A 13,491-nucleotide genomic window follows, 5' to 3' on the forward strand; every position below is an offset into this window, starting at 1 on the left:
GTCCTAGTCGTGTTTTTTGTAAGTGCCACATTTTATCGCCTCTTGGTGCACAAAAAAAGCAGCTAATTTACACTTGGTAAAGTGGCTTTTGTGATGCAGACCTGGTTACGAACGTGTCTCTCACTTTCCTGTTGGTTCCAGTTATCCCATGGTGGGAACTAAGAATTACAAAAGGCACAGACATAACCGCTAATGGAGTCCTTTGACGAACACAGGAGGCACCCCCGGCAGTTTAGCTTAATTTAGGCGTCAGGTTACATTGTTAGATGAATACTAACAACACGCATGGTTTTAAAAAAAAAAAAAAGTAGAGAAACTGTTCCAACTATATTATGTTTTATGATGTTTCTGAGTTTAAATATAAACACACCACAGCCGTTTTTCAAACATGTGGTTGCAATAAAGTGTATGCAAACTTGTTTTTTGGAAGTGGAAAATTGATTTAAGGCCATGTATACATTAATTTATCAAAATGACTTAAGGCGTCTTAAGCTATGTATTATCTGGAAATCGCATTGTATGTCAGAATTTGATTTGCGTTAGGAGGAGCAGTTGAATTTAGCCACAGTAGCCTTCCAGTAGACAGTGATTTACAACCCATAATCACCTAACAATCTTGCACTGGGAGCTTTTCAAGCAGGTTAATAAAGAAAAATCACAATTGGATGAGCGGTCAGACTCACCGACTCCTTCTCCCTAGGAGGGTGCTCCCTCCAGGGCAAGCTTGAGGAATGCTAAAGGGAGCTGTCCCTACTTTTAATGAGTATACCTAAGAAACCCCTTTTGGAATGCTGCTCAGCGTTCAGGACGGTCTCAGAATTTATTTATTTATTTTATGTAATGGATTGGCCAAGTAGAGGTGCAGTCTGAGTACAGTAAGAAGTAAATGATGTCTGTAGATAACATTTTCTGATAACTGTGTCAAGATCCTCTGAAAGGAATACACTGCATACAATAGAACAGACTAGCTATTGAATAGCTAGGAATCCTTATGCCACAACACACGTTTCTCTATCATATTTGGGAATTGTTTAAGGAGGCTCTGTCAACATAGGTTTTTGTGTTCTAGTTTGAACATGAATGTGAGGTTCATCACTACAAAAGGAGACATGACTGTATATTTAAGGCTTACAGATTTCATGACAGGCAGGATGTAAGTAGACCTAACCCATTCTGTAATCCTTTAACTTTAATAATGTTATCGCCACAAAGAATAATGCAAGTTACATGTTCCTGATTGACTCCAACAGCAGGAATTAAAATAGAATAGACACTGGTTTGCTATATTAGGCTATTGGGGCTGAGAAATGCAGTCCTGAATTATTCTACAGATATGTTTTAAACTTTAAGAAATAATATAATTATAGAATTTCTTGCTGTCATTAACTCTGTAAATACTAGTAGGTGTGTCTGACTTTAATCAGTGTACAAGTAAAACTATTTGCAGTCTATCCATGAAGAAATAAATGACTGCATGATAAACAGTGTATCCATGAAGAAATAAATGACTGCATGATAAACAGTGTATCCATGAAGAAATAAATGACTGCATGATAAACAGTGTATCCATGTAAATGACTGCATGATAAACAGTGTATCCATGAAGAAATATTTGAATGATAAACATGTCTTCCTCATGTTCTCAAAATACAAAATTATATGTAGACTGTTTGGACTAATTAACTGTAAAACACCAATGGAATGTAGCACACATTTGTGTAAAAGGGTTGGCCCTCACACGACTGATTAATTTTTGTAGGTTATGCAAATCAGTTTTGTGTACTGTATATCATTCCCCCCATCACTTAATTAGGTTTGTGTAATGTTACGCGGTCAGTGGTGTTGAATAAGTGTTAATGTGTTCCCATTTTAGCAAGCATCTTAGATTATATTTGCAGTGCTTTGCAGAAACATTACTGTGATTTAAATCTATTATAAATACGATTTAAGATTCAGTCACGCGTATACAAGTTAGTTTGACATCATCATTAAGCAAGATATGGGTATAAAGCAGAACTATTTTTTACTTGCATTATTCCATATTTTAGTAGCTCCTTTGAATTAGCCTTATTACAGTTTTCACAAAAATAGTAGCAGACGTTCTGCCGTGGGAGCATGTGATAAACCTGACCTTTGTTCATCGGGGTATTCTGATTTTGTATTTTTTAACAAAGACTTCCCCGCGCAGAAAGTCACATTTGCTAAGTAGCTATATTTTTAAGACTAGCTGACAGAAGCCTTAAAGAATATAATATATTAGTATTTTTAAATGCTTTCTGATGGTCATAATGTCTTTGAACAGAGGTCAATCAGGTCATTATATAATAGAGGTTGGCACGGGTACCCAAAAACCTGGGTAAAACCTGTGTTTTAAATTATGCTACCCGGGTCTCATTTTACAACCTGGGTTTTGATTTATTAATTTGAGAATTTAAAGAAAATGTAGAAAATATGACAAAACAGTTGTAAGCGCGGTTTTCTGGCCAGTGTAATAAAGACAGCATTAAAACAAGCTTTTGCATCAAGCCTTTTCTTAACTTACAGGATATCAGTGTTTTACCGAAAACAGTAACACAGCGAGCGGCAAGCACGCCTCAATAATGTAGCGTTTTGCAGGCAAGCAGAACAGCGGACAACACACTCTTGGTTCAAGTTCAGTTCTTTCATTCATGACGCTAGCTCAAAACCAGCTTTCAGGACACAACAACTATAATTGGCGGCGCAGTGCCTTTTATAACGTAGCACCTCCCCTTATGCTAAGCTGGTACCGGATCTTAGACCCATCTCATTGGTCCTCAGCTGCACACCAGGACCAATGGGCACAGACCATCAGCCAATTACAGGGGAGACTCAGACAGCACCAGTCGTGCAGGCAACAATTGCACATGTACACAGAAAGTGTTCACCAGCAACGGTGGGAAGGGAACACAATACAGCAGGAATTGCATTACACCGACACAGTAGAAGACATAATTGCGTGGATTTCTACTAATCGGAAAGAAAACAACATAACATGGCTCTACAGTGCGATTAATTTGGTTGCGTATGTGACTAAAGATTTGCTTGTGCAAACGTAAATTTTAATTTAGGTGCACTTGTGCCACTAGAAATACCTAAAGGTTGACTAAAAAATAAACGTGATTTTATTTATTTATTTATTTTTTTAGCTGACAGTATAGACATAAAAAAAAAGAACACAGATCAAACTCCAGTAGCTTAATCAGTTTATTGGTGTCCACTGCCCACTGTTGATCACACATTACAAACTACAAATCCCATACCCCGGTCATTTCACTGATTTTATCAGTGCAATGGCTTCTCGTTTCCAGACCACTTGCCAAACATAGATGAGGAAAATAACAAATTATTTTCATGTTATTGGAGAAGTTTCAAAAGAAAACCACGATGAACAAAATTCAGATATGTTGGCATCTTTACAAGAAATGAGCAGTGAAGATTATTATTATTGCATTTGTTGATTTTTATATATAGTTACAGATGTTTACCCATCTGTAACCATCTATCTGAAACTAATTTGAAGTTACTACTCATCTCAAAGTGCAATGATCAAAACTATTTGCAATAAGCCTACAGTATGTAACAAACAAATTGTCAAGAAATGTAGATTACTGTATTTATGTATCACAGTGAATCAATCATCTTAAGCCTTTGAATTATCTACCAGCTCAGCCAGTGGAGGAGAAATTTTATTTTCCTATGTCTGATTTGGAATTATAAAACCCATCCTGTTTAGGCTATCTTCTCAATTTGCCTTTATTTGAGGAAAACAGCATTGCATAATGCTGTAATAGCTGGCTGGGTATTCATATCAGTGATATCTCAAATAAGCTGTTTGATTTTCTTTAGCATTGTGTTTAGCTGTCTTCTGTGGGGTGGTTATGGGTTATTGCTGTGGACATTTAAAGCTATCTATTGAGAATCACTGGAAGGCAAAGAGTGCAGAAATGCTTGTGACTAATACAGCTCTGTCTCGCCTTAAAGGGAGGGATGTGGTGCAAAGTGATAATCTACCGGAACTAATACTGTAAGGCTGAAGAATTAGAGTAAAAAAGATTTATTTTAAAATGGATGAGTCTTTTCGAAATTGGTTTGTTGTAATATTTTGTATTCACCTAATCGGTATAAAACAGACAATAATTTTAGGTCTGATGCTGTAGAAGGTGCTTCAATATGCTCTCAGTTTACAGCATTTCTGAATGGTGCTTTGGGGGTTCGTAAGATAGAACTGTCAATGTGTTCTTTTTTTTGCAATTTTTTGGGAACACTTGTGTTTGTTTTAATTGTGCAGCTGTTCCCTCTGGTATTCAGTGGGACCATAAAATGTAAAATTTGTCCACGAAATCCTAAGCGTTCTAAAAACCACAAAAAAAAAAAAAAAATTAAAGAAACCCTCCTGTGATGGCAATCATTTCTCAGTGCACAGCAATTTGGCTGTCAGAAACAGCTGGCACCATAGGGCGGAACAATGGGGAAGCAGAGGAAGGGGGAAGTGCTTATTCAAAGCACCCTCCGGGAGGATCAGGTTACAGACTCTGTCATTAACAACAGACTGCGCCATGTACTGAGACTCTGGGCTTCAAGTCTGAGCAGGAGTCTGTGGCTCAGACGGGTAGGTGTTTCAATTACTCTAAGGGAAGGGGGGGAGGGGGTGGGGGGAGTCATTGGGCAATTCTTGGCAGCAGTTCCAGAAAGGGAGACGTCTCTTCAAGGATACATCGTTTCTGGGGCTGGCGTTTACCGTGTGCTGATATGTGAGCTGAGTCGGGAGTAAGTTCTGCTTTTAGTTTTCAGTGTGGATTAGTTGACCCGGCAATCCTATCATTATTGGCTAATGAATAAGAATGACAATTGTGTTTGCTTTGCCTGTTTGATTCTATTGTTCTACTGCTGTTTTTTTTTTTTCTTTTCCCTGGTTCTTTGCCAGTGTGTTATTCTTAGTCTGTGAGCCTTTATTAATCATAAGCCTTTTTCAGACTAATCATGCAGGGAACCTCATAGGTAGGTTTGCACTTGCTGTTTTCATTGTAATTATATGCAATATATTAAAAAAAAAAAAAAAAAAAAAAAAGGATGGATGGATATTTACTTTTGTGTTTGTCTGCTGAATAGTATTTTTATGTTGTTCCTGATATTGATTCCCATGATTCATAGTGTGATCTCAGTAAAAGGCAAATGACACTGGAGTCAGCTGTCTGAGCAGAAACACAGATCTGCAATATTTCCTGGCTCCACACAACTCCATTACCACTGTCTGCACCCGAGACAGTCTTTTAATACAATTTTTATGAGGTTTTTATCTGCTGTAGCATTTATTTATTTTTTATCATTTAGCTCCAGAATGTTTAGAGATGTAATGCAAAAGAAAATGTGTTGTAATAAAACAACACACTAATAGATAACATGCACATTTACTTGAATTTGCAAAACAGTTTAAAATGTTATGCTCAAATTTTATAGCATTTTAAAAAATTTCTGTGTCTTTTTCAGGAATTGTATCCTGTGCTGTGCTTAATCCTGTACATGTATGCAGCATCACTATTATTTATTTATTTTCTAAAATAAGAGCAAAAGATAAAATCTGCAAGACAGAAGAATCTCCTTCACTTTACGCTTAAAGCAGATGTGCAGGACGATTTGAAGCACTTGATTTGTACACCACACCAGTAATATAAGTGGTGTACATGATGTTAAAGCAATATAAACGTTTGCAATCCTAAATAGACTCGGATGTAATGCCTTTTGGGGCCCAAGTCCTAAAAAGTTGATTTCAATCTGTCTTTCTTGGTCTTGACTGACTCTGATGTTCCAGATCTTGTTTTGCATATAAGGTATGCATGGAAAAAGGAACACTTAATGATAATATCACAGTCAGACTGGCTCGATCTGTGCAGCAGAAAAACAAGGAGATAAAGCCCTTGTCAATACGACACACACTGACTGGCAATGGAGCCAGTGAAATAGGGGGCTGTCAACTGGGAAGGGAAGGGAGAGGAGAGGAGAGGAGGTGGAGGTGGAGGCTGCTGCAGATACGCTGCACTTGCTGTCAACTGTGAAGGGCAGTTGCTGCAATGTTAGAACTATTGATTTAAAAACACGCCATCTGGCATAAAGTTTAGTTTTTCATTCCTATTAGGGGAGCCTTTTTCCTGCAACAACGGAGATCCTAGCTGGTAGAGAAGGGTGGCAGGTGTAGCTGCAGACTCTCCCTTGCAGCCAGGACAGAGAGGAGAGGAGAGGAGGGTGATCAATACCTCCATCTACACTATCAATATTCTTCCTCCTCCCTCTGGAATACACCCTTTAAACACCTGGTACTGTGGGGGATCCTATTTGTGGCCCTGGGATTCACTAGTTCACTTCTCAGGCATGCTCTTGGTGCAATGAAGGCAATATTTTATCTTGATAAAACTAGTATGAGGCTGAGTACTTCAGTTTATTGGTAATGCACATTTTAAACTGTACATGTTGCAGAAATTCTGATTTTAAGCAATGGTTTTAAATAACCATTGTCATGACTGGGTTGCCTTGGGTCTGGTTGTGAATGCAAGCACAGTCTGTTATCTGTGAGAGACCCGTTTTGCAGGTGAATGTTTGCTCTTTCTACTTTATGCAAACATTATTTTTAAGGTTGAAAAAATAATGTTTAAACTGGCTGTGCTGCAATTAACTGGGGGCGAGCCTAGGAGCTGGGATGAGAAGGATTTCACTGCTCTGTGAAAAGGCATTATGAAAACCCAGTTCCTGCTGATGCTCTTTACACTTTGGTGCAGACTGTCAATTATTATACAGCTCTGGAGTAATGCTTCTTTAAGTGGGAAGGTACAATGTTATTTTCTAAGCTATGTAATGTTTTGTTTTAATGACGCCCATGTATAGAATTGTTAAACTACATTTATTAATTCAATAGGAAGAGGCACACTTGCAACCGCTGGAAACAAAATTCGAGAAAAAAATAAATTAATACAAAAAATATATGAATTTCAGATGTGTGTGTGTGCAGGCACAGTATGAGTCCTGCATTCTACCACTCAGTGGCTACACATCAGTGGTTTGTCTGTAATTCATTTGTTTCTAAAGATTTGTTTATGTATTGTATTTATGAAGAGTTTACATACGTTCTGTTCCATTGCAATTGGTTCTACTATGGTGGAAGTTTATTGCTAGAGTGCAGAACTGCATGTATTTATTTTCTTACTGATTTCCTCAACATTTTTACATACAACAGTTAGGCTGGTTTATGAAATAAAATTAGGCAACATTTTTTTAATGTGTGAGACGTCTGTTTGGAATGACAGGCGGCTTTGTTGTGTAAAATAAAATTTTAGTGTGTATACAAATCATTATAGTTAGTTTTACATATTTAGAATATTTTACAATCCCCAATTCATGAAAAAAGAGCTTTTATTTATGTTTGAGAATGTGTGTAGGTGATTTATGATTATTGTGCTGTTTCAGTTTGGTCTGATTTCTGGGTTTATTTTCCCACTGAGGAACACTTTTTCATGCATTTATCCGTCATCTGTTTGAATCTCAAATAAAAGGTGGGAAATGCTTACAGTTAAGTGCAGAAAGCTACTGTAAAGCCTTTGTGTGTTTGTGTTTGTTTGTTTTTAATATAGTGTTTTGTTTTTGCATATGTTTATCTTTTTATTTAAGTTTATGGGGTGCATTCAGAATTTCAAGTTGGGGCCTGCATTAGTACCTTGGCATTGTTTAGAGATGTTAACAGACTTCAGAGGCTTTGTAGCTGATGCAGATTAAAAGTAATTCATTCTACAGCAAATATCAGTCACGCCCTGGGCACAGTACAACCGCACAGTCAAAACCTAAAGTATTTAAATTCTTAATTTCTGTGAAATATATATATAGAATTACGTATGTGTGTGTGTGTGTGTGTGTGTGTGTATATATATGTATGTAAAATATATAAAGGAGAATACTAAAGGACATAAATGAGGCATTTGTAGTTGCGTTTTTTTTTTTCATGTTGGTCTTAAAGATTACATATAGGGACCCCTGATGTCCTGCAAGCTAATGAGTTCTTTGATCTCAACGTGAACAAGTCGCATAAGATTCTAAACTAAGGGCTGTAGGCTAATCCTATTTCTAATTGTATTATTACAATGGTTTTAATTGTGTCCAATGTGCATTCAATGTGTGCATGTATTAGAATGGCTGTTGTACTGAAGTAAAATCAAAGCACAAAAGACTAAAACACATGGGAATATTCTAATGTGTGTGGTGTCTAATTTCTACCAAGAGCTTGGATACAGTTTTACCACCATCTGTGAAATTATGCTGCAGTTTCTTAGGCAAGGAATTTTTTCACAAAGTATATTATTATAGATGTTATGAAACACGTTGTTATCGTTATGAATGAAAACAACAAACATTGCTATTTCCCCACAAGAGAAGAGACTGGGAGCTACATCTGCAACCTACTGTAGAAAGCAATGGATAAAATACAGTCCATTGAAATATCGCAATATTCATAACTATTTAGCTGACTAACGCACCAGGTATGCAATGTACATAGTGTACAGTTCGGTCATAGTATTCTAGTAGATGTGATTTTTTTGATTATGCAAATCCAATTCCCTGACATACATTGATTGTCAAAGTAGTATATAGATGGCTAAATACTAATTGATGAATTATAATAGGCATTTCAGATGTTGCAAGCGCACCAAGCTTATCAGTTTCAGCATTGCCAAAGACAGCCCCCATAACCAAGCAGATCATTCCACAAATGTTTCCTAAAGATTGATTGGTTCTAGTAGTTGCAGATGGGCTGCAGTATGTGAAGGCTTACACCACCCTCTGATTAGTCTGTTGTATGCCTATAACAATTGTATGCGTGTGCTTTACGTTTGTGCCCTGCTCCTTGAATGATGCCATTCTCTATTAGCTTCAGATGGCTAGTTGGTTGTTAGATTGTGGCAGAGCACTTGTGTGTTGGTATTTCAGGACTTTGATCAGACCAGTGCTCTGGATTTTGTCCACCATAATTTACATCATCCGTGACAGAATAGAGGCCTCTGAAAACAGAAATACCCAGTGACAACAGTTTATTTCTAGCTTTGAGTTCACATTTGTTTTAGAAAAGAATAAAACTACACCGACTGGTTTTCTATTTATTGACGCCCTTTGTATCTGAAGCGCGGTGAATCATAAGACAGAAGTGTAGCATATGCTTTTCTGCCAGACTTGTTTGTTTTCACAATGTTAAGTGCTTGCAGAACGGAAAACATTGTGCCACGTCTAGTTATGTTTTCTTGATAATACAGACACCCGAGAGTGATGGCACATGACACAGTGTTTTGTGTGTATGCATGATGAAGCCTTGATATCCCTAATAGCCAGCACACATCAGTGAGAGGGAGCATAGGATATGGAACTGGAAGGACTGACCAATATAGCCCTATGAGGAAGTTGGGAAAGGAGTGCCATTTAAAAAAGAATATTCATACAGTGCTTAGTTTTTGTTGTTTTGTTTGGTTATCACTGGAATCAAGTGTCATCTAAAACTGATGAGGATGGTGTGTAAAAGTCAGATTTTTCATTAGGCTAAACTGAAAACAACATAACCACCTGAGGGACTGTTGTGGACAGGTTTTGTGTATCAACTAGTGATGCTATAGCCCTTACCTGTGGGAGTATTTAATACCCCTGCCTTAATACCTTTTGTATATGTTATGCTTTTTACAAGGAAAATTTATTTTTTTGTAAGTCCATACTTTAGAAATCCCCCCCCCCCCCAATTCAATAGATCTCATTGAGGAATTGCTCATAATTTTAACAAATTGTTAAGTATTGCAAATTTTAAACCTACTAAATTGTTACTGTAACGTAAGTGACGTAACTGTTAATGCTATCTTTTGGCCTTGCTTAGTTCTCTAATTGTTGAAGGTGTGATACAGACGGTAGAGAATCTCTGATCGCTGGATGGGTCAAGATTTAGTCTGGCCAGAAAGGCACGGCACCTTCATTCTACTGACAGCAAAGTTAATCGACACCGATGACCCTCGGTCTCCCTGCATCTAATTGAATCTTGTGCCAGCAGGGGGTCTCTTGTAATTTGGTAGGATTTATTGTGGTCGTTTCAGATAAAACACTACAGCTACAATATCTTTTGATATCCTGTGTAACCTATGTTCTGAAGTTAGCAGAATGAGAAAAATCTGTATTATAATGTCATGGCATGATTTATCCTGTGAGTAATCAAGTTGAAAAAAGAATTATGGATTTGGTACACACTGTGTGTGTCCATCTCTTCCTTTTCTTCTGTTCTTGAAAACATCCATGCAGTTGTTAACTTGTTACAAAGGTGTAATGGACATTTTTGAGTTTATGCTGCATTTTCTCAAACTAATATTAAGATGTGCAAATTTAAGATTATCGGGAAGCTGGTTTTGTTTTTTTTAAACTCATCTGACTAGGTATACCTATGTTATTCAGCAGTGTATAATGTAGGGTGGATTCCTTACATTTTGAAAGTCTGTGCTCTCTTGTGGCCCAGGTGATAACATTAGCAGCAAGGCACCAGTAGCTGTATTGTAAGGCTGTTATGAGCAGTAATTATCAATGGTCTTGCAAAATCTTCTCTATCTTGTAAATTATTCTAAGTGGCAACACCACAGCTTTGACTAATCCATTTCAAAGGAAGGAGCTGACTAATAAACATTATTTTACAGTTAACCAATACAATCTGCATTGTTTGGCTACAACAAACAGTAAAGTAAATGATTATCATAGACATGTATAATACTGATTGAGAGGCTGAATTTTGTTTTCAAAATACACATACGTTTCTTTACAGCCTATCGGCCAAATGACTTTAGGTGAGAAATGTAAATGTAGCTGCATAGGCTTGCACTTAAATGTACAGTCTATGAACTTTAAATGTAACATTACAGGATTTTGTGAAAGTAACTTCTCACTCTTTGAAAGTGCTGCCGAGTTGGAAAACAGTTCCTGCTTTGTTGAAGAATTTATGCAGCGCTCCATTATTTTTGGCATCTGAAAGGAAATCACAGTTGAGCTTTTGTTTCATAGCCATTATGTAATTTTAAAGTTGTCTAATCAATGCTTCTCAAAAGCTGTTTTAAAAAAATGTGTATTACTCTTCTACTAAAAACTGCATTATTATTATTATTATTATTATTAATAACTAGTATATCTAGTGGTGGCATCCACATATCACACTTGAGTTTTGCATCTTGAGACGCGCATGTACATTTGTGATGAAACTTGGTTAGGGCCTTTTTTTATAAGGACATATAGTGTCTTGTGGCTAGTTTTTAAATGTTGCTGTTAAACATTTTCCTTATATGGTATTCCATTAAACTGAATTAAAACTCAGATTTTTTTTCTATTTAAATAAACGTTTACAGTCATTTTGAAAACTGAACCATGACCTAGTCTTTTTGAGAGTGAGCCTATATTAGATAAAATATGGTATAGCATTTTCTTTGATCGTAAGCCAGACATGCCTAAATGGGTTTGTGTCTGCTCATGTTTGTGGTCCTCTGATAACACTACAACCAAGACAATAGAGGGCCTGCCTCATGTGCAATGCTTTAGCAGGAGCAAAGCTGTGGGAGCCAGTTGGGATGCATACTGATAAAAGGAGGAACCTGCCTTGGGATATGTCTGCAGATTGGCACTATGCTTTTTTGTATTACTGATAAAAAGCCTATCAGTCTTCAAGAAATAACTTTAGTCTGTTATCAGTAACTTTTAATCTTCTATTTCTAAATGCAATTAAAGACCCTTTTGTTTTAGCATTTAAGATGGACTTTTTAATGAAACCTGAGACTTGTGTGAGGCCAGCAGCGGAGTTGTCCTTTACTAGGTTGCGGGGGCTGAAGTTCTTGTTGGGGTGCAAGTCTCAAGTGACATAACATTTCAATGGAAAATAGCAGAGCCGCTTGTCACGGCTCTTGCAGACCAGATTCCTGGAACTCTGCCACTTTTTTTTTTTTTTTTTTTTCTTCTAGCTGTGGTGGTGGGGGGATGCACTGTTGATTTCTCGGGACAGTTTCACCTTCAACTATTTGCTCAACAAAAAGTTCTCTCAATGTACTGTACATTTGGAGGGGGGGGGGGGGGGGGGGGTGGTCTTTTTTTTTTTTTTTGTCCATAAAGTGTTGGTTTTAGCAGAGTACTTTAGGCTAATACGAGAAACGGTACTTTAAACAAAATGGCAACCAGAAAGAACTGCCTGACATCCCTTTCAAAAAGTGTTGGCTGCATTTCAGCACTCTAAACAGAATGTTGGCTTGATTTAGATAATATACTAGGAGGAAACAGATCTGCCTAGGAATACTTGCAGATAGCTGCAGTGTCGTTCCAGTACTTTGCATGTTCTGCAGAATATGAATTAATGCAGGCTTCCCCAGATTTGCTTCTGTGGTTTTTATATATAGAAAGAATGAACAATGCATATTCTCAGTGTTCAAGATATAAGAGGTGTGTGTGTGTGTGTGTGTGTGTGTGTGTGTGTGTATGTGTATATATATATATATATATATATATATATATATATATATATATATATATATATATATATATATATATATATTACTCAGTGTGTTATTTGACAGGTATTCGTTGAACTACTGTACAGCATTAGAATTGATTATTTTTTTTTTATTTTATTACCCCAGCAACCATATTGATCTCTCCAAACATTTGAACCTACATGTCACTGGAGTACATAATTAGAATTGTACATAGGCTATTATAGCTAAATATTTAGGTATTACCCCAATCAAACCTTGTTTTAAGGCAGACAGAGTCACCTGAGTTTATCACATGCTTATAAGTCAAGACATGTCATGCCCCATGGCAAGTCATTACTTTACAGAAACCTACCCCCTGTTTAAAGAAGCACCATGAATACTAAGTACTGTAATAAGAGGTGCAAATCATCTTGAAAATTGGTGCTAAACTGTTTTGAAAGTTTAGCCCTTGTCCAGTACTCCAAGACACTCCACCTCCTCCCACACACATGCTTTCTGTCCTGTGTATGAGAAAGAGTGTGGGTGGGTCATGTGAGTAGTCCAGACCCAGTGAGAAACTATCATCTATGGGTTTCTAAAGAATATATAGATATAGATACATTTATTAAAGTGTACAGGCTCCAGAATTTAATATTGCTGGTGCTATATGAAGTACCATGGCGCTAGACTGCTAGCTCCAAATTTGCACACATGGCTGTAATATTCAGCTTTCGCTATATATAAAGCTTGATTATCATGAAACTGTTCTAGACTGCTTTTGGTTTCTATAGTAAGTCAGGACAGATTTCATGAATACTTACCATTTTTGCTCCCTCAATTTTTTTTTTTTTTTTTAAATAACTCCTGAATTACAGCGTTGTCAAAATGGCCGAACTGCAAAGAAGCTATACCTGAAAGCATTTTTTTTCTGCCCATGTACTCAACCCAGATTATAACCTGATTAAAA

The 13,491-nt window shown here is 37.0% G+C and overlaps 1 protein-coding gene across 3 annotated transcripts in view; it reads left to right on the forward strand.

The window, feature by feature from the left end:
* Positions 1–13,491, forward strand: part of LOC121322286 (activin receptor type-1) — a 35,434-nt gene that overhangs the window by 932 nt on the left and 21,011 nt on the right. The window contains exon 1 of one of the 3 annotated variants that reach the window (XM_041262049.1): positions 4,523–4,630. The exons of 1 other annotated variant lie outside the window; for it this stretch is intronic. The gene's annotated coding sequence lies outside the window, so the exon portion shown is untranslated. Of the gene's footprint in view, positions 1–4,522; positions 4,631–4,692; positions 4,789–13,491 lie in introns of those variants that run through there. One more of the 3 variants, XM_041262048.1, reaches the window with a different exon arrangement.

The sequence above is a fragment of the Polyodon spathula genome, chromosome 10 (genome assembly GCF_017654505.1).
Source record: "Polyodon spathula isolate WHYD16114869_AA chromosome 10, ASM1765450v1, whole genome shotgun sequence".
Taxonomy (NCBI): Eukaryota; Metazoa; Chordata; class Actinopteri; order Acipenseriformes; family Polyodontidae; genus Polyodon; species Polyodon spathula.